The 24972-nt window shown below is 50.6% G+C and overlaps 3 non-coding genes across 3 annotated transcripts; all 3 read right to left on the bottom strand.

The window, feature by feature from the left end:
• Positions 1–6350: 6350 nt before the first annotated feature.
• On the bottom strand, positions 6351–6469 carry LOC132496596 (5S ribosomal RNA). The gene has a single exon (XR_009533491.1). It is a non-coding gene; the product is annotated as a 5S ribosomal RNA (ribosomal RNA).
• Positions 6470–14943: 8474 nt separating this feature from the next.
• On the bottom strand, positions 14944–15062 carry LOC132496605 (5S ribosomal RNA). The gene has a single exon (XR_009533500.1). It is a non-coding gene; the product is annotated as a 5S ribosomal RNA (ribosomal RNA).
• An 8450-nt stretch (positions 15063–23512) lies between these two features.
• LOC132496595 (5S ribosomal RNA) lies at positions 23513–23631 on the bottom strand. Its single transcript, XR_009533490.1, has one exon. It is a non-coding gene; the product is annotated as a 5S ribosomal RNA (ribosomal RNA).
• Between the last annotated feature and the right edge of the window lie 1341 nt (positions 23632–24972).

Raw genomic sequence — 24972 nt, 5'->3', positions numbered from 1 at the left:
TGCATATACATGTATACAGGACAATCCCAATCTCCCAACTCATCCCACCACCACCAACCCATGGCTTCCCCCCTCTTGGTGTCCATACGTTTGTTCTCTACCTCTGTGTCTCTATTTCTGCCCTGCAAACCGGGTCATCTGTACCATTTTTCTAGGTTCCCCATATATGCATGAATATACAATATTTGTTTTTCTCCTTCTGACTTACTTCACTCTGTATGACAGTCTCTAGATCCGTCGACGTCTCCACAGATGACCCAGTTTCGTTCCTTTTTATGGCTGAGTAATATTCCGTTTTATATATGGACCACATCATTATCCGTTCGAATGTCTGTGGGCATTTCGGTTGCTTCCATTACCTGGCTATTGTAAATAGTGCTGCAATGAACATTGTGGTGAATGTGTCTTTTTGATTTATGGTTTTCTCTGGGTATATGCCCAGAAGTGGGATTGCTGGATCCTATGGTAATTCTATTTTTAGTTTTTTAAGGAACCTCCATGCTGTTCTCCATAGTGACTGTATCAATTGACATTCCCACCAATAGTGGAAGTGGGTTCCTTTGGTCCACACTCTCCCCAGCATTTGTTGTTTGTAGATTTTCTGATGATGCCCATTCTAACAGGTGTGAGGTGATACCTCACTGTAGTTTTGATGTGCATTTCTCTAATGATGAGTGATGTTGAGCAGCTTTTCATATGCGTCTTGGCCATCTCTGTGTCTTCTTTGAAGAAACGTCTATTTAGATCTTCTGCCCATTTTTGTATTGGGTTGTTTGTTTTTTTCATATTAAGCTGCATGAGCTGTTATATATATTGGAGATTAAACCTTTGTCCATGGATTCGTTTGCAAATATTTTCTCCCATTCTGAGGGTTGCCTTTTTCCATTCCCATTTTTTAACAAAGAAAGAAAGAAAGAAAGAAAGAAAAAGCAGAACCCTAATGTGCAGAACAAATATGCAGAACAAAATATGCCTCTTGAAAGTGTCGTTTTGAAATATGGACGTCTTTTGAATTTTTTGGTCGATATATGACCCCAGGATTTGTTTTCAGGGCAGGTGTCATTTACAGGCCTGCAATGATTTTGAATATCCACTGACCATTAGCGCTGGGATTAAAGGTGCTGTTGTGTGAAACGGCCACAAGGGGGCAGCGGTTCTCCCTTACCAAATCTGGTTACTAGGGCAGCAGAGCCTCAATGGAAGTCGTGTTCTAGGTTGTAATTTAGAATGAAATGTGCCAGGAGAAGGCCCCTTAAGTTTGTCTCACTACTTCTTGTTCGTTTTTTTAATTTAATTTTTTTATTTTTTTATCACAGCATGTTTGATTACAATGTTTGGCTTGTTGCAGGTGTGCAAGATGTGGTTCTTTTACACATATACATATGTCTGTTCTTCCTGGGATCCTTTTGCCATGTACGTTAGGACAGAATGTTGAGTAGTCTTCTCTTGGTATTCTGTAGGTCTTTGGTGATTATATATTTCACCTGTGTTTGTATATGTCTGTTAACCCCAATCTCGTAATGTATCCACTCCTCACACCTTTCCGTTGGTGAACCATAAGTTTGTTTAATGAAGCTGGGATTGCCCTTCTCTGTGGAAATATCTTCACTGGTATCAATTTTTAGGTAACACCTATAAGTGATATCATACGATACGTGTCTTTCTCTTTCTGACTTACTACAAGTCACGTGATCACCTCTAGACTCATGTACGGTGCTGCAAATGGCATTGTGTCCTTTTCTTCCTTGGCTAATATTCTGTCTGTACATGTACCAGTTCTCCTTTGTCCACTCATCTGTTGATGGACTTTTTGGTTGCTTCCACGTCATGGCTATTGTAATGCTGCGGCAATGCACATTTGCCTGCCTGTGTCTTTCCAATTCTGTCTTCTTAGGTTATAGGCCCAGGAGTGGGCCTGCTGGATCATATGGTAGAGGAATGTTTACCTTGTAGAGGCACCTCCAGTCTGTTCTCATTAGTGGCTCTTCCCAGGTTACGTCCCGCTTAAAGTTGAGGGTATGCACTTCTCCACAACACCTTCAGCATTTTTTGTTTGTAGTTTTTTTGCTTATTATGTTTAATTCTTATGTTTATTCTGACTAGTGTGAGCCGATATACCACTTTGTGGCTGGATTTGCATGCGTCTCATAATCCCTTGAAATTGAGCTTTCTGGCATGTCCTTCTTTTCTTCAACTGTGAGTACAGCTTACCTCTTCAAATTGTTTTCGTGAAGTGTGTGTGACATTTAGAAATATTTTGGCCATTACCTCCCTCAAGACGTTTTGAGGGCAGGTTTCATTTACAGCCCACCAGTACTGCTGCATATGAAGTGACCCTTAGCACAGGTCTTAAAGTTGCTGTTGCAGGTAACGGCCAGAGGGCGGCAGCATTTCTGCTTTTCCCAACCTGGGAACTAGGCAAACAGACCATCCGGGCAGTGGTGTTCCTCGGTTATATATTAGAGTGGAATGTGCCCCCCAAAGCTGATGTCTCCTTACTTATGTTTGTTTTATAAATTGTATTTATATATTTTTTTATTGGAGTCATATTCCATTGTGTACATGGACCACTTCTTCTTTGTGCATTCCTCTGTTGATGGACATTTTCGTAGCTTCCAAGTGTTGGCTATGGTAAATATTGCTGGAGTGGAGGATTGCCAGCCTGTGTTTTTTTTTTTTTTTTTTTTAATGCGGTACGTGGGCCTCTCACTGCGGTGGACCCTCCCATTGCAGAGCACAGGCTCCGGACGCGCAGGCCCAGCAGCCCTAGCTCACGGGACAAGCCGCTCTGCGGCACGTGGGATCTTCCCGACCCGGGGCATGAACGCGTGTCCCCTGCATTGGCAGGTGGGCTCTCAACCACTGGGCCACCAGTGAAGCCCAGCCTGTGTTTTTTTGATTCTCATCCCCTCAGGCGATAGGCCCAGCAGTGGGTATGCTTGATTGAATGGTAGCTCAGTATTTACCTTTACAAGGCACCTCATTTTTGTTTTCACTACTGGCTCTTACCATGTCCCACTTTGGACCAAGGGTAGGCATTTCTCTAAAACCCCTTCAGCATTTACTTTTTGCAGAATTCTTGCTGATGGCCATTCTGACTGGTGTGAGTGGATAGGTTTTTGTAATTTGGATTTGCATATCTTTAATTATTCCTAATGTTCAGCAGTTTTCCATGCCGTTTTAAATTTCTTTTTTTGCCATTACACTATGCTTTTATTAGAAAAAATATATATATATATGTACTGGGGAACATTAAATATCTTGGATGTGCTAATGAGAAAATCATTTTCTCTACATGGACTGAAATTTTACTTGGAGACATGTTTTCCTACTAAAGGGAAGACTAAAGAAGGATTTTACTGTCGACCAGGCAAGACACCTCCCCAAAGATGACAATGCCTTGGACAGTGCTTATGGCGGGCTGGGGCACCTGGAATCCTTGGCCCATACTGGCAGGTACTAACTGGAAACACACTCTTCCTGGGGGGCAAGGATGGGAGGCACCTTAGGCCCAGCTGCTCATCGTCGAACCTTACACTGTTCAAACTCTGTTGGTGTCTGACTTCCCTTTCCCTGACAGAACAACTCTGGCCCTTGGAGGTGGCTTTATGACTGCAGGCTGTAGAACCCATCATTCTCCCTTGCTCTGGGTAGGAGGTAAGCCTATGGCAGCAGAAACCCCCACACACTGGGACTTGGCATTCCAGTCTGTGTTCATTTAACTTTGTGGCGTGAAGTCCATGGTGAATCGCTCTTGTTTCTTCTACGATCTGTCCAACAGCGGGCATGAGTGCCTGACCCTCAGCAGTCTCACTCTTCAAGGTTGATCTGCTTTGGACTGATCCGTGACTCCGGGCAGTGGCTGATATGGGCTTTTTTTTTTTCTTTGCAGAGCATCTCGACCATTGACTTTTTTATTGGGGAAAATCCACTTTAAAAATAGCCTCATCCTTTTTCTGAAGAGGCTCTCTGGAGGGCTACATTTCTTCTCTGGCATGAGCTGGAGACATCTGCTCCCAATAGAGTCTGTTATTCCCCTGACCTGGGCAGGGCGGCTCGTACTTCCAGCTTGAGGGGTCCCTCATTCTTTAAACCTCTCTTCATGCTCTCCCGGTTTATGCCTCCTACGGCCCTCTCTTTTGTAAGTAGGGGCAATCATCTTGCTCTGGCTCTTCCATGAGTCTTGGAGTTTTGAAGTTTGGGGCTCCTGCTGCCCTAGGTTGCTCCTTTGGCCTTCCATAAGGCCACTTGGCTCCTGGGAAGCTAACGTGTCTCTGGTGGGGACTCTCTGGGGATGGCACTGAGGCACCTGAGAAGCCAAGTTGTCTGCAGCAAGGAACCTGTGTTTGGGAAAGTCCTGAAGCTGGTTGTCTGACTGTACCTTTACTTTGGAGTTAAACTCACTAGCAACCTCCATGTTAAGGCATGGCTCACCTAGATGTTGGAAAACAGACATTCTAGGTAGTAGGAAACTTTTCCTGGCCCCTGGCACCTCTAAACTCCTCATAGGTACATTTGTGGTTTGGGATTTTGTCAACACTTTGGTTTCCAAGATAACACTAGACTGTGGTTGAAGAGCAGGAGACTCCTTGGCCTCCACAGCCTCCCTGGCCTCTTCACCTCTCAAAGATTGGGATCCTAAGTTCACCTCCATCACTGTTACCCTATGGCAGGGGTCTCCTGAGGCCTGACCACCACTCTCCTCTCTTGGCTCGTTCCTGACCATTGCTGAACTTGGACCTGGCTCTAGGCTGTCCCTCTTGACCCATTCCACAGTCTCACTCTTCCAGGTTCTGCCCACAAGGCTGAGCGTGAGGGACTGAGAAGGTGGCCTTCCCTGCTGTGCAGTCAGAGAAGCCTTTGAGGGCCCATGGTAGTCACCAGGTGGAATCGCTCCCAGGGCACTCTGGATTTCCTTACACACAGTGGAGGGGACAAGGAGAGGCCTCGTCAGGGCAGGAACGGACTCTTCTGTTCTCACCTTCTCTCCTGAATGAGCCTGAGGAGGTTTCTCCAGGAACTCAGCAAACGTGACTGTTGAGTGGGGCCCAGATACACAGGTGGCTGAAGGGGACGAGGCTAACCGCAGGATGGTGGAGGGTTGGAACTTTGTCGACTTCAAGAGATTGATGGGCTTGAGGACCTTGAGGGGTAGGGTCCGCCCGTGCTTTACCCAAAACCTTGTAATATGTGCTTCCAGCACCTCTCGAGTGTCTTGAACCAGGAAGGAAACCCTACAGGAGGTGTTCCTGCAGGGTTCCCAAGCCTTCAAGCAGTATCCTCCACAGGCTCCAGCAGGCACTGCTTTGCACATCTCACCAGGAGGGTCTTGACATGAGAGCTGATGAAAGTTGCCCTTGCCAGGAAGCCTCCCCAGGCAGCTCCGCAGAGGTGAAGCCAGGTTGTGAGTCCCCTCCAGTTCTTCCAGGCAATCTCTGCAAGCTTTCAAAGATCTCCTTTTCTTCCTACTCCTGCTCCTCCCCTTCAGCTCTACTTGATGCTTCCTGATGTTTCTAGGTTTCCTAGGTGGTGCTAAGAATGGATTACTCTGGAAGCAGGGGAGTAACATGAGGAAGAGCCCCAGTCCACACAGGAAGCCAAGGATGATATCAATCACCCAGGAAGTTGGGCTGGATCTCAGCCAGATAGCAACAGTGTTTTTCAAAGAAAAGAGATTCTCCGTCTTCTGAACTGCATTGCCGCCCTCAGGCAACAGAGCTCTGGGAGTTCACTTGATGGCAGAACCCCAGGCCTGCATCACAGAGCTGTGGCCTTGTCACAAAGGGCTTCTGAGTGTGGGGGAGGGGCACTAAGAGCAATAGGCTGAATCACTGCCCCTCTTTCCCATCCAGACCTTTATCCGGAGAGAGCTGCAGAGAGCCACACCGGCGGACAGGTGGCGGCGCCGGGGCTGGGCGCCGGTGGGGCCGGCCAGGTGCACGTGGAGGGGCTCGCGGGCCGCACGGACGGCCCCCGGGCCCGCGGCGGAGTCTGGGTCCGGGCCAGCCACCCCCGGAGCTTCAGGTGTGCCGCTGCCTTCCAGGGCCGCCTTCGGGCCGCATGCAGCGGCTCCTCTGGCGCGCTGTGGTGGTGGTTGGGGGGCGGTGCAACCCGCCCCCCGGGCCCGCGGCGGAGTCTGGGTCCGGGCCAGACACCCCCGGAGCTTCAGGTGTGCCGCTGCCTTCCAAGGCCGCCTTCGGGCCGCATGGAGCGGCCCCTCTGGCGCGCTGTGGTGGGGGGGGGGAGGGAGGAGGTGGGGCCTGCAGCGGTGCCCGGCGGGGGGCGGAGCTGGCGGCCCCCGCCGCGGGCGACTAAAGGAGAAGGCGGAGCCGCAGCAGCGGGAGGCCAAAAGCCTACAGCACCCGGTATTCCCAGGCGGTCTCCCAGCCAAGTACTAACCAGGCCCGACCCTGCTTAGCTTCCGAGATCAGACGAGATCGGGCGCGTTCAGGGTGGTATGGCCGTAGACGGGACGGGAACCGCGGGCTGCCTCTTGAGGCCCAGCTTCGCTTGTCCTTGCGCCTTACCGCCATCCCCGCGGCCAGCCCGGCCCGGCAGCGCCCCGCCGCCCGCCCAGGCAGGGCAACGGAGGCCTCGGGGACCGGGGCGTGGCGGAGGGGCCGTTTTCAACTTCTGGTACAGAAAAACAGAAAAAAACGGAGAGTACAATTAACCTCTTGAAATTGTCTTCTTGCACGGTTGCCCTCTTTAGAAGTTTTGGGTCCATTTTCGACCCCAGGATTGTTTTTCAGGGCAGGTGCCATTTACAGGCTGCAGTGAGTGTGAATATTTAGTGACCATGAGCACTGGGTTTAAAGCTGCTGTTGTGGGAAACGGCCACAAGGCGGCAGCATTTCTCCATTCCCTAATCTGGTTACTAGGGCAGCAGAGCCTTTCGGGGACCAATGGAATACAGAAGAAGGCATCACTGAAGTCTAATACAGAATACCGTGTCCTGGTGGATGGTAGAATGACCAGCAGGGTGTAGGAATTAGGAACTACCGGATGTATATCCTCGGTGGCTTCACTGACTGTCCCGACATCGTTTACCAGGTCCCCAGCAGCCCACGGGGCTCTCGTGGTCAGGGCAATCCCAGGATACGGAGCTCACCTGGGCAGGCCCCCCCTCCCCAGCAGCCCATGGCGCTCTCGTGGTCAGGCCCCTCCCAGGATACGGAGCTCCCCTGGGCAGGTACCCCGGCAGGGCTGGGCACACAGGTACCGTGCACGTAGCCCTCATTGCAGAGCAGCCCAGATCACCTGTCACTCAGAGCTGACACAGAGCACCTCAGAGCAGGACTTGAACGAACAAACAGCAGCTCCGACAGGTCTGTGACCCTGGGCATCACTCTGTGCGGCCTCCCTCTGCCTGGTCTTCCAGAGGCTTCCAGCGCAGCCGGGGCACCAGGCCTCTGTCTCCACCCATCACCGCTCCTCTCCCTGACTCCTGGGTTCCTCTCATTAGGAGAGGGTCTTCTTGAAGTTGTCTCCCACTCATGGGCCAGATAAAAGGATTAGAAAACAAGCCGGAGCTGCAGCCCCTTGTCTATCCAGACTCTCAGGAGCCCACACCTGTTCCTTGGACCTGGCCGGTTCAGCGAGGTCCATTTTCTGCAATGTGAGTCCCTGAGGGGTGAGGATGGGCTGACCTGGGCAGCCTGACCCTGCCGGCCAGCCCTCCCCAGGTGTGCCTGGGTTGAGGTCCATATAAACACTGCTCCAGGCAGCAAGAGCCCCTGCAGCTGTGCCTGACGCCATATTCTCTGCCCCGTCAGCAGTCTCGGGGCTGTGCTGGTGGGAGGGAGTGAGGGGCCACGGCTCTGTGGGTGGCCCGGTGTGAGTGGGGCTCTGCTGGACTTTCTGCAGGAGTTGCCGGGCTGCCACCTGCTAAAGAAGAGGATGTGTCACCCATACCTTCCGCTGGAATTTCTCCCCGGGCAGAGGTGAGGAAGGAAAAAAGCAGTGGGGGCCGGGACAGGAGGAGTATCTCAGGCAGGGAAATGGAAAGCTTCCAGAAGAGCGCCCGGGGCCAGGACCATCCTGGCTGGCCTGCAGGCACCAAGTCGGCCTGCGTGCTGTCGCTGCTGTGGCTCCACGGCCTTTCCTCTAGGCTTTCAAGCCCTCGTACATATTCAGGTGTTTTACCTGGGAAGGGTGGGAACAGTTCAGCAGCAGCTGGCCTGGGGCTCGGCTCACGTTTACTCACAGAGGCCTCGGCACGGTCCCCCAGCTTTGCAATAAGGACGCTCCTTGCGGGGGTGGGGGGCTGCTGGCTGCATGGGAGATGATGCCCCACCTCTGACCAATTTCAGAATTGTTTACCGCTGGAGCAAGTGCCCTGATAGGGTTTTCCTGTGTATAACTGGTGGGTTCTGGTTTTTTTTTTTTTTTCTTTTTTGGTTCAAGTTAGATTTTATTCCTCTTCTATGTATTTATAGATATAAGCATGGAAATAATTCATTCCTATAAATACATCTGTGTGAAGGGAAGAACTTTTTTTCCGTTTTATTTAAAAATTTTATTTATTTTTAAAAATTTTGAAATTTAAGTTTATTTTTTTATTCAGCAGGATTATTATTAGTTATCTATTTTATGCATATACATGTATACAGGACAATCCCAATCTCCCAACTCATCCCACCACCACCAACCCATGGCTTCCCCCCTCTTGGTGTCCATACGTTTGTTCTCTACCTCTGTGTCTCTATTTCTGCCCTGCAAACCGGGTCATCTGTACCATTTTTCTAGGTTCCCCATATATGCATGAATATACAATATTTGTTTTTCTCCTTCTGACTTACTTCACTCTGTATGACAGTCTCTAGATCCGTCGACGTCTCCACAGATGACCCAGTTTCGTTCCTTTTTATGGCTGAGTAATATTCCGTTTTATATATGGACCACATCATTATCCGTTCGAATGTCTGTGGGCATTTCGGTTGCTTCCATTACCTGGCTATTGTAAATAGTGCTGCAATGAACATTGTGGTGAATGTGTCTTTTTGATTTATGGTTTTCTCTGGGTATATGCCCAGAAGTGGGATTGCTGGATCCTATGGTAATTCTATTTTTAGTTTTTTAAGGAACCTCCATGCTGTTCTCCATAGTGACTGTATCAATTGACATTCCCACCAATAGTGGAAGCGGGTTCCTTTGGTCCACACTCTCCCCAGCATTTGTTGTTTGTAGATTTTCTGATGATGCCCATTCTAACAGGTGTGAGGTGATACCTCACTGTAGTTTTGATGTGCATTTCTCTAATGATGAGTGATGTTGAGCAGCTTTTCATATGCGTCTTGGCCATCTCTGTGTCTTCTTTGAAGAAACGTCTATTTAGATCTTCTGCCCATTTTTGTATTGGGTTGTTTGTTTTTTTCATATTAAGCTGCATGAGCTGTTATATATATTGGAGATTAAACCTTTGTCCATGGATTCGTTTGCAAATATTTTCTCCCATTCTGAGGGTTGCCTTTTTCCATTCCCATTTTTTAACAAAGAAAGAAAGAAAGAAAGAAAGAAAAAGCAGAACCCTAATGTGCAGAACAAATATGCAGAACAAAATATGCCTCTTGAAAGTGTCGTTTTGAAATATGGACGTCTTTTGAATTTTTTGGTCGATATATGACCCCAGGATTTGTTTTCAGGGCAGGTGTCATTTACAGGCCTGCAATGATTTTGAATATCCACTGACCATTAGCGCTGGGATTAAAGGTGCTGTTGTGTGAAACGGCCACAAGGGGGCAGCGGTTCTCCCTTACCAAATCTGGTTACTAGGGCAGCAGAGCCTCAATGGAAGTCGTGTTCTAGGTTGTAATTTAGAATGAAATGTGCCAGGAGAAGGCCCCTTAAGTTTGTCTCACTACTTCTTGTTCGTTTTTTTAATTTAATTTTTTTATTTTTTTATCACAGCATGTTTGATTACAATGTTTGGCTTGTTGCAGGTGTGCAAGATGTGGTTCTTTTACACATATACATATGTCTGTTCTTCCTGGGATCCTTTTGCCATGTACGTTAGGACAGAATGTTGAGTAGTCTTCTCTTGGTATTCTGTAGGTCTTTGGTGATTATATATTTCACCTGTGTTTGTATATGTCTGTTAACCCCAATCTCGTAATGTATCCACTCCTCACACCTTTCCGTTGGTGAACCATAAGTTTGTTTAATGAAGCTGGGATTGCCCTTCTCTGTGGAAATATCTTCACTGGTATCAATTTTTAGGTAACACCTATAAGTGATATCATACGATACGTGTCTTTCTCTTTCTGACTTACTACAAGTCACGTGATCACCTCTAGACTCATGTACGGTGCTGCAAATGGCATTGTGTCCTTTTCTTCCTTGGCTAATATTCTGTCTGTACATGTACCAGTTCTCCTTTGTCCACTCATCTGTTGATGGACTTTTTGGTTGCTTCCACGTCATGGCTATTGTAATGCTGCGGCAATGCACATTTGCCTGCCTGTGTCTTTCCAATTCTGTCTTCTTAGGTTATAGGCCCAGGAGTGGGCCTGCTGGATCATATGGTAGAGGAATGTTTACCTTGTAGAGGCACCTCCAGTCTGTTCTCATTAGTGGCTCTTCCCAGGTTACGTCCCGCTTAAAGTTGAGGGTATGCACTTCTCCACAACACCTTCAGCATTTTTTGTTTGTAGTTTTTTTGCTTATTATGTTTAATTCTTATGTTTATTCTGACTAGTGTGAGCCGATATACCACTTTGTGGCTGGATTTGCATGCGTCTCATAATCCCTTGAAATTGAGCTTTCTGGCATGTCCTTCTTTTCTTCAACTGTGAGTACAGCTTACCTCTTCAAATTGTTTTCGTGAAGTGTGTGTGACATTTAGAAATATTTTGGCCATTACCTCCCTCAAGACGTTTTGAGGGCAGGTTTCATTTACAGCCCACCAGTACTGCTGCATATGAAGTGACCCTTAGCACAGGTCTTAAAGTTGCTGTTGCAGGTAACGGCCAGAGGGCGGCAGCATTTCTGCTTTTCCCAACCTGGGAACTAGGCAAACAGACCATCCGGGCAGTGGTGTTCCTCGGTTATATATTAGAGTGGAATGTGCCCCCCAAAGCTGATGTCTCCTTACTTATGTTTGTTTTATAAATTGTATTTATATATTTTTTTATTGGAGTCATATTCCATTGTGTACATGGACCACTTCTTCTTTGTGCATTCCTCTGTTGATGGACATTTTCGTAGCTTCCAAGTGTTGGCTATGGTAAATATTGCTGGAGTGGAGGATTGCCAGCCTGTGTTTTTTTTTTTTTTTTTTTTTAATGCGGTACGTGGGCCTCTCACTGCGGTGGACCCTCCCATTGCAGAGCACAGGCTCCGGACGCGCAGGCCCAGCAGCCCTAGCTCACGGGACAAGCCGCTCTGCGGCACGTGGGATCTTCCCGACCCGGGGCATGAACGCGTGTCCCCTGCATTGGCAGGTGGGCTCTCAACCACTGGGCCACCAGTGAAGCCCAGCCTGTGTTTTTTTGATTCTCATCCCCTCAGGCGATAGGCCCAGCAGTGGGTATGCTTGATTGAATGGTAGCTCAGTATTTACCTTTACAAGGCACCTCATTTTTGTTTTCACTACTGGCTCTTACCATGTCCCACTTTGGACCAAGGGTAGGCATTTCTCTAAAACCCCTTCAGCATTTACTTTTTGCAGAATTCTTGCTGATGGCCATTCTGACTGGTGTGAGTGGATAGGTTTTTGTAATTTGGATTTGCATATCTTTAATTATTCCTAATGTTCAGCAGTTTTCCATGCCGTTTTAAATTTCTTTTTTTGCCATTACACTATGCTTTTATTAGAAAAAATATATATATATATGTACTGGGGAACATTAAATATCTTGGATGTGCTAATGAGAAAATCATTTTCTCTACATGGACGGAATTTTTACTTGGAGACATGTTTTCCTACTAAAGGGAAGACTAAAGAAGGATTTTACTGTCGACCAGGCAAGACACCTCCCCAAAGATGACAATGCCTTGGACAGTGCTTATGGCGGGCTGGGGCACCTGGAATCCTTGGCCCATACTGGCAGGTACTAACTGGAAACACACTCTTCCTGGGGGGCAAGGATGGGAGGCACCTTAGGCCCAGCTGCTCATCGTCGAACCTTACACTGTTCAAACTCTGTTGGTGTCTGACTTCCCTTTCCCTGACAGAACAACTCTGGCCCTTGGAGGTGGCTTTATGACTGCAGGCTGTAGAACCCATCATTCTCCCTTGCTCTGGGTAGGAGGTAAGCCTATGGCAGCAGAAACCCCCACACACTGGGACTTGGCATTCCAGTCTGTGTTCATTTAACTTTGTGGCGTGAAGTCCATGGTGAATCGCTCTTGTTTCTTCTACGATCTGTCCAACAGCGGGCATGAGTGCCTGACCCTCAGCAGTCTTACTCTTCAAGGTTGATCTGCTTTGGACTGATCCGTGACTCCGGGCAGTGGCTGATATGGGCTTTTTTTTTTTCTTTGCAGAGCATCTCGACCATTGACTTTTTTATTGGGGAAAATCCACTTTAAAAATAGCCTCATCCTTTTTCTGAAGAGGCTCTCTGGAGGGCTACATTTCTTCTCTGGCATGAGCTGGAGACATCTGCTCCCAATAGAGTCTGTTATTCCCCTGACCTGGGCAGGGCGGCTCGTACTTCCAGCTTGAGGGGTCCCTCATTCTTTAAACCTCTCTTCATGCTCTCCCGGTTTATGCCTCCTACGGCCCTCTCTTTTGTAAGTAGGGGCAATCATCTTGCTCTGGCTCTTCCATGAGTCTTGGAGTTTTGAAGTTTGGGGCTCCTGCTGCCCTAGGTTGCTCCTTTGGCCTTCCATAAGGCCACTTGGCTCCTGGGAAGCTAACGTGTCTCTGGTGGGGACTCTCTGGGGATGGCACTGAGGCACCTGAGAAGCCAAGTTGTCTGCAGCAAGGAACCTGTGTTTGGGAAAGTCCTGAAGCTGGTTGTCTGACTGTACCTTTACTTTGGAGTTAAACTCACTAGCAACCTCCATGTTAAGGCATGGCTCACCTAGATGTTGGAAAACAGACATTCTAGGTAGTAGGAAACTTTTCCTGGCCCCTGGCACCTCTAAACTCCTCATAGGTACATTTGTGGTTTGGGATTTTGTCAACACTTTGGTTTCCAAGATAACACTAGACTGTGGTTGAAGAGCAGGAGACTCCTTGGCCTCCACAGCCTCCCTGGCCTCTTCACCTCTCAAAGATTGGGATCCTAAGTTCACCTCCATCACTGTTACCCTATGGCAGGGGTCTCCTGAGGCCTGACCACCACTCTCCTCTCTTGGCTCGTTCCTGACCATTGCTGAACTTGGACCTGGCTCTAGGCTGTCCCTCTTGACCCATTCCACAGTCTCACTCTTCCAGGTTCTGCCCACAAGGCTGAGCGTGAGGGACTGAGAAGGTGGCCTTCCCTGCTGTGCAGTCAGAGAAGCCTTTGAGGGCCCATGGTAGTCACCAGGTGGAATCGCTCCCAGGGCACTCTGGATTTCCTTACACACAGTGGAGGGGACAAGGAGAGGCCTCGTCAGGGCAGGAACGGACTCTTCTGTTCTCACCTTCTCTCCTGAATGAGCCTGAGGAGGTTTCTCCAGGAACTCAGCAAACGTGACTGTTGAGTGGGGCCCAGATACACAGGTGGCTGAAGGGGACGAGGCTAACCGCAGGATGGTGGAGGGTTGGAACTTTGTCGACTTCAAGAGATTGATGGGCTTGAGGACCTTGAGGGGTAGGGTCCGCCCGTGCTTTACCCAAAACCTTGTAATATGTGCTTCCAGCACCTCTCGAGTGTCTTGAACCAGGAAGGAAACCCTACAGGAGGTGTTCCTGCAGGGTTCCCAAGCCTTCAAGCAGTATCCTCCACAGGCTCCAGCAGGCACTGCTTTGCACATCTCACCAGGAGGGTCTTGACATGAGAGCTGATGAAAGTTGCCCTTGCCAGGAAGCCTCCCCAGGCAGCTCCGCAGAGGTGAAGCCAGGTTGTGAGTCCCCTCCAGTTCTTCCAGGCAATCTCTGCAAGCTTTCAAAGATCTCCTTTTCTTCCTACTCCTGCTCCTCCCCTTCAGCTCTACTTGATGCTTCCTGATGTTTCTAGGTTTCCTAGGTGGTGCTAAGAATGGATTACTCTGGAAGCAGGGGAGTAACATGAGGAAGAGCCCCAGTCCACACAGGAAGCCAAGGATGATATCAATCACCCAGGAAGTTGGGCTGGATCTCAGCCAGATAGCAACAGTGTTTTTCAAAGAAAAGAGATTCTCCGTCTTCTGAACTGCATTGCCGCCCTCAGGCAACAGAGCTCTGGGAGTTCACTTGATGGCAGAACCCCAGGCCTGCATCACAGAGCTGTGGCCTTGTCACAAAGGGCTTCTGAGTGTGGGGGAGGGGCACTAAGAGCAATAGGCTGAATCACTGCCCCTCTTTCCCATCCAGACCTTTATCCGGAGAGAGCTGCAGAGAGCCACACCGGCGGACAGGTGGCGGCGCCGGGGCTGGGCGCCGGTGGGGCCGGCCAGGTGCACGTGGAGGGGCTCGCGGGCCGCACGGACGGCCCCCGGGCCCGCGGCGGAGTCTGGGTCCGGGCCAGCCACCCCCGGAGCTTCAGGTGTGCCGCTGCCTTCCAGGGCCGCCTTCGGGCCGCATGCAGCGGCTCCTCTGGCGCGCTGTGGTGGTGGTTGGGGGGCGGTGCAACCCGCCCCCCGGGCCCGCGGCGGAGTCTGGGTCCGGGCCAGACACCCCCGGAGCTTCAGGTGTGCCGCTGCCTTCCAAGGCCGCCTTCGGGCCGCATGGAGCGGCCCCTCTGGCGCGCTGTGGTGGGGGGGGGAGGGAGGAGGTGGGGCCTGCAGCGGTGCCCGGCGGGGGGCGGAGCTGGCGGCCCCCGCCGCGGGCGACTAAAGGAGAAGGCGGAGCCGCAGCAGCGGGAGGCCAAAAGCCTACAGCACCCGGTATTCCCAGGCGGTCTCCCAGCCAAGTACTAACCAGGCCCGACCCTGCTTAGTTTCCGAGATCAGACGAGATCGGGCGCGTTCAGGGTGGTATGGCCGTAGACGGGGGCGGGGATCGCGGGCTGCCTCTTGAGGCCCAGCTTCGCTTGTCCTTGCGCCTTACCGCCATCCCCGCGGCCAGCCCGCCCCGGCAGGGCAACGGAGGCCTCGGGGACCGGGGCGTGGCGGAGGGGCCGTTTTCAACTTCTGGTACAGAAAAACAGAAAAAAACGGAGAGTACAATTAACCTCTTGAAATTGTCTTCTTGCACGGTTGCCCTCTTTAGAAGTTTTGGGTCCATTTTCGACCCCAGGATTGTTTTTCAGGGCAGGTGCCATTTACAGGCTGCAGTGAGTGTGAATATTTAGTGACCATGAGCACTGGGTTTAAAGCTGCTGTTGTGGGAAACGGCCACAAGGCGGCAGCATTTCTCCATTCCCTAATCTGGTTACTAGGGCAGCAGAGCCTTTCGGGGACCAATGGAATACAGAAGAAGGCATCACTGAAGTCTAATACAGAATACCGTGTCCTGGTGGATGGTAGAATGACCAGCAGGGTGTAGGAATTAGGAACTACCGGATGTATATCCTCGGTGGCTTCACTGACTGTCCCGACATCGTTTACCAGGTCCCCAGCAGCCCACGGGGCTCTCGTGGTCAGGGCAATCCCAGGATACGGAGCTCACCTGGGCAGGCCCCCCCTCCCCAGCAGCCCATGGCGCTCTCGTGGTCAGGCCCCTCCCAGGATACGGAGCTCCCCTGGGCAGGTACCCCGGCAGGGCTGGGCACACAGGTACCGTGCACGTAGCCCTCATTGCAGAGCAGCCCAGATCACCTGTCACTCAGAGCTGACACAGAGCACCTCAGAGCAGGACTTGAACGAACAAACAGCAGCTCCGACAGGTCTGTGACCCTGGGCATCACTCTGTGCGGCCTCCCTCTGCCTGGTCTTCCAGAGGCTTCCAGCGCAGCCGGGGCACCAGGCCTCTGTCTCCACCCATCACCGCTCCTCTCCCTGACTCCTGGGTTCCTCTCATTAGGAGAGGGTCTTCTTGAAGTTGTCTCCCACTCATGGGCCAGATAAAAGGATTAGAAAACAAGCCGGAGCTGCAGCCCCTTGTCTATCCAGACTCTCAGGAGCCCACACCTGTTCCTTGGACCTGGCCGGTTCAGCGAGGTCCATTTTCTGCAATGTGAGTCCCTGAGGGGTGAGGATGGGCTGACCTGGGCAGCCTGACCCTGCCGGCCAGCCCTCCCCAGGTGTGCCTGGGTTGAGGTCCATATAAACACTGCTCCAGGCAGCAAGAGCCCCTGCAGCTGTGCCTGACGCCATATTCTCTGCCCCGTCAGCAGTCTCGGGGCTGTGCTGGTGGGAGGGAGTGAGGGGCCACGGCTCTGTGGGTGGCCCGGTGTGAGTGGGGCTCTGCTGGACTTTCTGCAGGAGTTGCCGGGCTGCCACCTGCTAAAGAAGAGGATGTGTCACCCATACCTTCCGCTGGAATTTCTCCCCGGGCAGAGGTGAGGAAGGAAAAAAGCAGTGGGGGCCGGGACAGGAGGAGTATCTCAGGCAGGGAAATGGAAAGCTTCCAGAAGAGCGCCCGGGGCCAGGACCATCCTGGCTGGCCTGCAGGCACCAAGTCGGCCTGCGTGCTGTCGCTGCTGTGGCTCCACGGCCTTTCCTCTAGGCTTTCAAGCCCTCGTACATATTCAGGTGTTTTACCTGGGAAGGGTGGGAACAGTTCAGCAGCAGCTGGCCTGGGGCTCGGCTCACGTTTACTCACAGAGGCCTCGGCACGGTCCCCCAGCTTTGCAATAAGGACGCTCCTTGCGGGGGTGGGGGGCTGCTGGCTGCATGGGAGATGATGCCCCACCTCTGACCAATTTCAGAATTGTTTACCGCTGGAGCAAGTGCCCTGATAGGGTTTTCCTGTGTATAACTGGTGGGTTCTGGTTTTTTTTTTTTTTTCTTTTTTGGTTCAAGTTAGATTTTATTCCTCTTCTATGTATTTATAGATATAAGCATGGAAATAATTCATTCCTATAAATACATCTGTGTGAAGGGAAGAACTTTTTTTCCGTTTTATTTAAAAATTTTATTTATTTTTAAAAATTTTGAAATTTAAGTTTATTTTTTTATTCAGCAGGATTATTATTAGTTATCTATTTTATGCATATACATGTATACAGGACAATCCCAATCTCCCAACTCATCCCACCACCACCAACCCATGGCTTCCCCCCTCTTGGTGTCCATACGTTTGTTCTCTACCTCTGTGTCTCTATTTCTGCCCTGCAAACCGGGTCATCTGTACCATTTTTCTAGGTTCCCCATATATGCATGAATATACAATATTTGTTTTTCTCCTTCTGACTTACTTCACTCTGTATGACAGTCTCTAGATCCGTCGACGTCTCCACAGATGACCCAGTTTCGTTCCTTTTTATGGCTGAGTAATATTCCGTTTTATATATGGACCACATCATTATCCGTTCGAATGTCTGTGGGCATTTCGGTTGCTTCCATTACCTGGCTATTGTAAATAGTGCTGCAATGAACATTGTGGTGAATGTGTCTTTTTGATTTATGGTTTTCTCTGGGTATATGCCCAGAAGTGGGATTGCTGGATCCTATGGTAATTCTATTTTTAGTTTTTTAAGGAACCTCCATGCTGTTCTCCATAGTGACTGTATCAATTGACATTCCCACCAATAGTGGAAGTGGGTTCCTTTGGTCCACACTCTCCCCAGCATTTGTTGTTTGTAGATTTTCTGATGATGCCCATTCTAACAGGTGTGAGGTGATACCTCACTGTAGTTTTGATGTGCATTTCTCTAATGATGAGTGATGTTGAGCAGCTTTTCATATGCGTCTTGGCCATCTCTGTGTCTTCTTTGAAGAAACGTCTATTTAGATCTTCTGCCCATTTTTGTATTGGGTTGTTTGTTTTTTTCATATTAAGCTGCATGAGCTGTTATATATATTGGAGATTAAACCTTTGTCCATGGATTCGTTTGCAAATATTTTCTCCCATTCTGAGGGTTGCCTTTTTCCATTCCCATTTTTTAACAAAGAAAGAAAGAAAGAAAGAAAGAAAAAGCAGAACCCTAATGTGCAGAACAAATATGCAGAACAAAATATGCCTCTTGAAAGTGTCGTTTTGAAATATGGACGTCTTTTGAATTTTTTGGTCGATATATGACCCCAGGATTTGTTTTCAGGGCAGGTGTCATTTACAGGCCTGCAATGATTTTGAATATCCACTGACCATTAGCGCTGGGATTAAAGGTGCTGTTGTGTGAAACGGCCACAAGGGGGCAGCGGTTCTCCCTTACCAAATCTGGTTACTAGGGCAGCAGAGCCTCAATGGAAGTCGTGTTCTAGGTTGTAATTTAGAATGAAATGTGCCAGGAGAAGGCCCCTTAAGTTTGTCTCACTACTTCTTGTTCGTTTTTTTAATTTAATTTTTTTATTTTTTTATCACAGCATGTTTGATTACAATGTTTGGCTTGTTGCAGGTGTGCAAGATGTGGTTCTTTTACACATATACATATGTCTGTTCTTCCTGGGATCCTTTTGCCATGTACGTTAGGACAGAATGTTGAGTAGTCTTCTCTTGGTATTCTGTAGGTCTTTGGTGATTATATATTTCACCTGTGTTTGTATATGTCTGTTAACCCCAATCTCGTAATGTATCCACTCCTCACACCTTTCCGTTGGTGAACCATAAGTTTGTTTAATGAAGCTGGGATTGCCCTTCTCTGTGGAAATATCTTCACTGGTATCAATTTTTAGGTAACACCTATAAGTGATATCATACGATACGTGTCTTTCTCTTTCTGACTTACTACAAGTCACGTGATCACCTCTAGACTCATGTACGGTGCTGCAAATGGCATTGTGTCCTTTTCTTCCTTGGCTAATATTCTGTCTGTACATGTACCAGTTCTCCTTTGTCCACTCATCTGTTGATGGACTTTTTGGTTGCTTCCACGTCATGGCTATTGTAATGCTGCGGCAATGCACATTTGCCTGCCTGTGTCTTTCCAATTCTGTCTTCTTAGGTTATAGGCCCAGGAGTGGGCCTGCTGGATCATATGGTAGAGGAATGTTTACCTTGTAGAGGCACCTCCAGTCTGTTCTCATTAGTGGCTCTTCCCAGGTTACGTCCCGCTTAAAGTTGAGGGTATGCACTTCTCCACAACACCTTCAGCATTTTTTGTTTGTAGTTTTTTTGCTTATTATGTTTAATTCTTATGTTTATTCTGACTAGTGTGAGCCGATATACCACTTTGTGGCTGGATTTGCATGCGTCTCATAATCCCTTGAAATTGAGCTTTCTGGCATGTCCTTCTTTTCTTCAACTGTGAGTACAGCTTACCTCTTCAAATTGTTTTCGTGAAGTGTGTGTGACATTTAGAAATATTTTGGCCATTACCTCCCTCAAGACGTTTTGAGGGCAGGTTTCATTTACAGCCCACCAGTACTGCTGCATATGAAGTGACCCTTAGCACAGGTCTTAAAGTTGCTGTTGCAGGTAACGGCCAGAGGGCGGCAGCATTTCTGCTTTTCCCAACCTGGGAACTAGGCAAACAGACCATCCGGGCAGTGGTGTTCCTCGGTTATATATTAGAGTGGAATGTGCCCCCCAAAGCTGATGTCTCCTTACTTATGTTTGTTTTATAAATTGTATTTATATATTTTTTTATTGGAGTCATATTCCATTGTGTACATGGACCACTTCTTCTTTGTGCATTCCTCTGTTGATGGACATTTTCGTAGCTTCCAAGTGTTGGCTATGGTAAATATTGCTGGAGTGGAGGATTGCCAGCCTGTGTTTTTTTTTTTTTTTTTTAATGCGGTACGTGGGCCTCTCACTGCGGTGGACCCTCCCATTGCAGAGCACAGGCTCCGGACGCGCAGGCCCAGCAGCCCTAGCTCACGGGACAAGCCGCTCTGCGGCACGTGGGATCTTCCCGACCCGGGGCATGAACGCGTGTCCCCTGCATTGGCAGGTGGGCTCTCAACCACTGGGCCACCAGTGAAGCCCAGCCTGTGTTTTTTTGATTCTCATCCCCTCAGGCGATAGGCCCAGCAGTGGGTATGCTTGATTGAATGGTAGCTCAGTATTTACCTTTACAAGGCACCTCATTTTTGTTTTCACTACTGGCTCTTACCATGTCCCACTTTGGACCAAGGGTAGGCATTTCTCTAAAACCCCTTCAGCATTTACTTTTTGCAGAATTCTTGCTGATGGCCATTCTGACTGGTGTGAGTGGATAGGTTTTTGTAATTTGGATTTGCATATCTTTAATTATTCCTAATGTTCAGCAGTTTTCCATGCCGTTTTAAATTTCTTTTTTTGCCATTACACTATGCTTTTATTAGAAAAAATATATATATATATGTACTGGGGAACATTAAATATCTTGGATGTGCTAATGAGAAAATCATTTTCTCTACATGGACGGAATTTTTACTTGGAGACATGTTTTCCTACTAAAGGGAAGACTAAAGAAGGATTTTACTGTCGACCAGGCAAGACACCTCCCCAAAGATGACAATGCCTTGGACAGTGCTTATGGCGGGCTGGGGCACCTGGAATCCTTGGCCCATACTGGCAGGTACTAACTGGAAACACACTCTTCCTGGGGGGCAAGGATGGGAGGCACCTTAGGCCCAGCTGCTCATCGTCGAACCTTACACTGTTCAAACTCTGTTGGTGTCTGACTTCCCTTTCCCTGACAGAACAACTCTGGCCCTTGGAGGTGGCTTTATGACTGCAGGCTGTAGAACCCATCATTCTCCCTTGCTCTGGGTAGGAGGTAAGCCTATGGCAGCAGAAACCCCCACACACTGGGACTTGGCATTCCAGTCTGTGTTCATTTAACTTTGTGGCGTGAAGTCCATGGTGAATCGCTCTTGTTTCTTCTACGATCTGTCCAACAGCGGGCATGAGTGCCTGACCCTCAGCAGTCTCACTCTTCAAGGTTGATCTGCTTTGGACTGATCCGTGACTCCGGGCAGTGGCTGATATGGGCTTTTTTTTTTTCTTTGCAGAGCATCTCGACCATTGACTTTTTTATTGGGGAAAATCCACTTTAAAAATAGCCTCATCCTTTTTCTGAAGAGGCTCTCTGGAGGGCTACATTTCTTCTCTGGCATGAGCTGGAGACATCTGCTCCCAATAGAGTCTGTTATTCCCCTGACCTGGGCAGGGCGGCTCGTACTTCCAGCTTGAGGGGTCCCTCATTCTTTAAACCTCTCTTCATGCTCTCCCGGTTTATGCCTCCTACGGCCCTCTCTTTTGTAAGTAGGGGCAATCATCTTGCTCTGGCTCTTCCATGAGTCTTGGAGTTTTGAAGTTTGGGGCTCCTGCTGCCCTAGGTTGCTCCTTTGGCCTTCCATAAGGCCACTTGGCTCCTGGGAAGCTAACGTGTCTCTGGTGGGGACTCTCTGGGGATGGCACTGAGGCACCTGAGAAGCCAAGTTGTCTGCAGCAAGGAACCTGTGTTTGGGAAAGTCCTGAAGCTGGTTGTCTGACTGTACCTTTACTTTGGAGTTAAACTCACTAGCAACCTCCATGTTAAGGCATGGCTCACCTAGATGTTGGAAAACAGACATTCTAGGTAGTAGGAAACTTTTCCTGGCCCCTGGCACCTCTAAACTCCTCATAGGTACATTTGTGGTTTGGGATTTTGTCAACACTTTGGTTTCCAAGATAACACTAGACTGTGGTTGAAGAGCAGGAGACTCCTTGGCCTCCACAGCCTCCCTGGCCTCTTCACCTCTCAAAGATTGGGATCCTAAGTTCACCTCCATCACTGTTACCCTATGGCAGGGGTCTCCTGAGGCCTGACCACCACTCTCCTCTCTTGGCTCGTTCCTGACCATTGCTGAACTTGGACCTGGCTCTAGGCTGTCCCTCTTGACCCATTCCACAGTCTCACTCTTCCAGGTTCTGCCCACAAGGCTGAGCGTGAGGGACTGAGAAGGTGGCCTTCCCTACTGTGCAGTCAGAGAAGCCTTTGAGGGCCCATGGTAGTCACCAGGTGGAATCGCTCCCAGGGCACTCTGGATTTCCTTACACACAGTGGAGGGGACAAGGAGAGGCCTCGTCAGGGCAGGAACGGACTCTTCTGTTCTCACCTTCTCTCCTGAATGAGCCTGAGGAGGTTTCTCCAGGAACTCAGCAAACGTGACTGTTGAGTGGGGCCCAGATACACAGGTGGCTGAAGGGGACGAGGCTAACCGCAGGATGGTGGAGGGTTGGAACTTTGTCGACTTCAAGAGATTGATGGGCTTGAGGACCTTGAGGGGTAGGGTCCGCCCGTGCTTTACCCAAAACCTTGTAATATGTGCTTCCAGCACCTCTCGAGTGTCTTGAACCAGGAAGGAAACCCTACAGGAGGTGTTCCTGCAGGGTTCCCAAGCCTTCAAGCAGTATCCTCCACAGGCTCCAGCAGGCACTGCTTTGCACATCTCACCAGGAGGGTCTTGACATGAGAGCTGATGAAAGTTGCCCTTGCCAGGAAGCCTCCCCAGGCAGCTCCGCAGAGGTGAAGCCAGGTTGTGAGTCCCCTCCAGTTCTTCCAGGCAATCTCTGCAAGCTTTCAAAGATCTCCTTTTCTTCCTACTCCTGCTCCTCCCCTTCAGCTCTACTTGATGCTTCCTGATGTTTCTAGGTTTCCTAGGTGGTGCTAAGAATGGATTACTCTGGAAGCAGGGGAGTAACATGAGGAAGAGCCCCAGTCCACACAGGAAGCCAAGGATGATATCAATCACCCAGGAAGTTGGGCTGGATCTCAGCCAGATAGCAACAGTGTTTTTCAAAGAAAAGAGATTCTCCGTCTTCTGAACTGCATTGCCGCCCTCAGGCAACAGAGCTCTGGGAGTTCACTTGATGGCAGAACCCCAGGCCTGCATCACAGAGCTGTGGCCTTGTCACAAAGGGCTTCTGAGTGTGGGGGAGGGGCACTAAGAGCAATAGGCTGAATCACTGCCCCTCTTTCCCATCCAGACCTTTATCCGGAGAGAGCTGCAGAGAGCCACACCGGCGGACAGGTGGCGGCGCCGGGGCTGGGCGCCGGTGGGGCCGGCCAGGTGCACGTGGAGGGGCTCGCGGGCCGCACGGACGGCCCCCGGGCCCGCGGCGGAGTCTGGGTCCGGGCCAGCCACCCCCGGAGCTTCAGGTGTGCCGCTGCCTTCCAGGGCCGCCTTCGGGCCGCATGCAGCGGCTCCTCTGGCGCGCTGTGGTGGTGGTGGGGGGGCGGTGCAACCCGCCCCCCGGGCCCGCGGCGGAGTCTGGGTCCGGGCCAGACACCCCCGGAGCTTCAGGTGTGCCGCTGCCTTCCAAGGCCGCCTTCGGGCCGCATGGAGCGGCCCCTCTGGCGCGCTGTGGTGGGGGGGGGGAGGGAGGAGGTGGGGCCTGCAGCGGTGCCCGGCGGGGGGCGGAGCTGGCGGCCACCGCCGCGGGCGACTAAAGGAGAAGGCGGAGCCGCAGCAGCGGGAGGCCAAAAGCCTACAGCACCCGGTATTCCCAGGCGGTCTCCCATCCAAGTACTAACCAGGCCCGACCCTGCTTAGCTTCCGAGATCAGACGAGATCGGGCGCGTTCAGGGTGGTATGGCCGTAGACGGGGGCGGGGACCGCGGGCTGCCTCTTGAGGCCCAGCTTCGCTTGTCCTTGCGCCTTACCGCCATCCCCGCGGCCAGCCCGCCCCGGCAGGGCAACGGAGGCCTCGGGGACCGGGGCGTGGCGGAGGGGCCGTTTTCAACTTCTGGTACAGAAAAACAGAAAAAAACGGAGAGTACAATTAACCTCTTGAAATTGTCTTCTTGCACGGTTGCCCTCTTTAGAAGTTTTGGGTCCATTTTCGACCCCAGGATTGTTTTTCAGGGCAGGTGCCATTTACAGGCTGCAGTGAGTGTGAATATTTAGTGACCATGAGCACTGGGTTTAAAGCTGCTGTTGTGGGAAACGGCCACAAGGCGGCAGCATTTCTCCATTCCCTAATCTGGTTACTAGGGCAGCAGAGCCTTTCGGGGACCAATGGAATACAGAAGAAGGCATCACTGAAGTCTAATACAGAATACCGTGTCCTGGTGGATGGTAGAATGACCAGCAGGGTGTAGGAATTAGGAACTACCGGATGTATATCCTCGGTGGCTTCACTGACTGTCCCGACATCGTTTACCAGGTCCCCAGCAGCCCACGGGGCTCTCGTGGTCAGGGCAATCCCAGGATACGGAGCTCACCTGGGCAGGCCCCCCCTCCCCAGCAGCCCATGGCGCTCTCGTGGTCAGGCCCCCTCCCAGGATACGGAGCTCCCCTGGGCAGGTACCCCGGCAGGGCTGGGCACACAGGTACCGTGCACGTAGCCCTCATTGCAGAGCAGCCCAGATCACCTGTCACTCAGAGCTGACACAGAGCACCTCAGAGCAGGACTTGAACGAACAGACAGCAGCTCCGACAGGTCTGTGACCCTGGGCATCACTCTGTGCGGCCTCCCTCTGCCTGGTCTTCCAGAGGCTTCCACCGCAGCCGGGGCACCAGGCCTCTGTCTCCACCCATCACCGCTCCTCTCCCTGACTCCTGGGTTCCTCTCATTAGGAGAGGGTCTTCTTGAAGTTGTCTCCCACTCATGGGCCAGATAAAAGGAATTAGAAAACAAGCCGGAGCTGCAGCCCCTTGTCTATCCAGACTCTCAGGAGCCCACACCTGTTCCTTGGACCTGGCCGGTTCAGCGAGGTCCATTTTCTGCAATGTGAGTCCCTGAGGGGTGAGGATGGGCTGACCTGGGCAGCCTGACCCTGCCGGCCAGCCCTCCCCAGGTGTGCCTGGGTTGAGGTCCATATAAACACTGCTCCAGGCAGCAAGAGCCCCTGCAGCTGTGCCTGACGCCATATTCTCTGCCCCGTCAGCAGTCTCGGGGCTGTGCTGGTGGGAGGGAGGGAGGGGCCACGGCTCTGTGGGTGG

Source organism: Mesoplodon densirostris, chromosome 9, assembly GCF_025265405.1.
Source record: "Mesoplodon densirostris isolate mMesDen1 chromosome 9, mMesDen1 primary haplotype, whole genome shotgun sequence".
Classification (NCBI taxonomy): domain Eukaryota; kingdom Metazoa; phylum Chordata; class Mammalia; order Artiodactyla; family Ziphiidae; genus Mesoplodon; species Mesoplodon densirostris.
The sequence above is the reverse complement of the archived record's forward strand: the minus strand, read 5'-3'. Positions and strand labels throughout refer to the sequence as shown.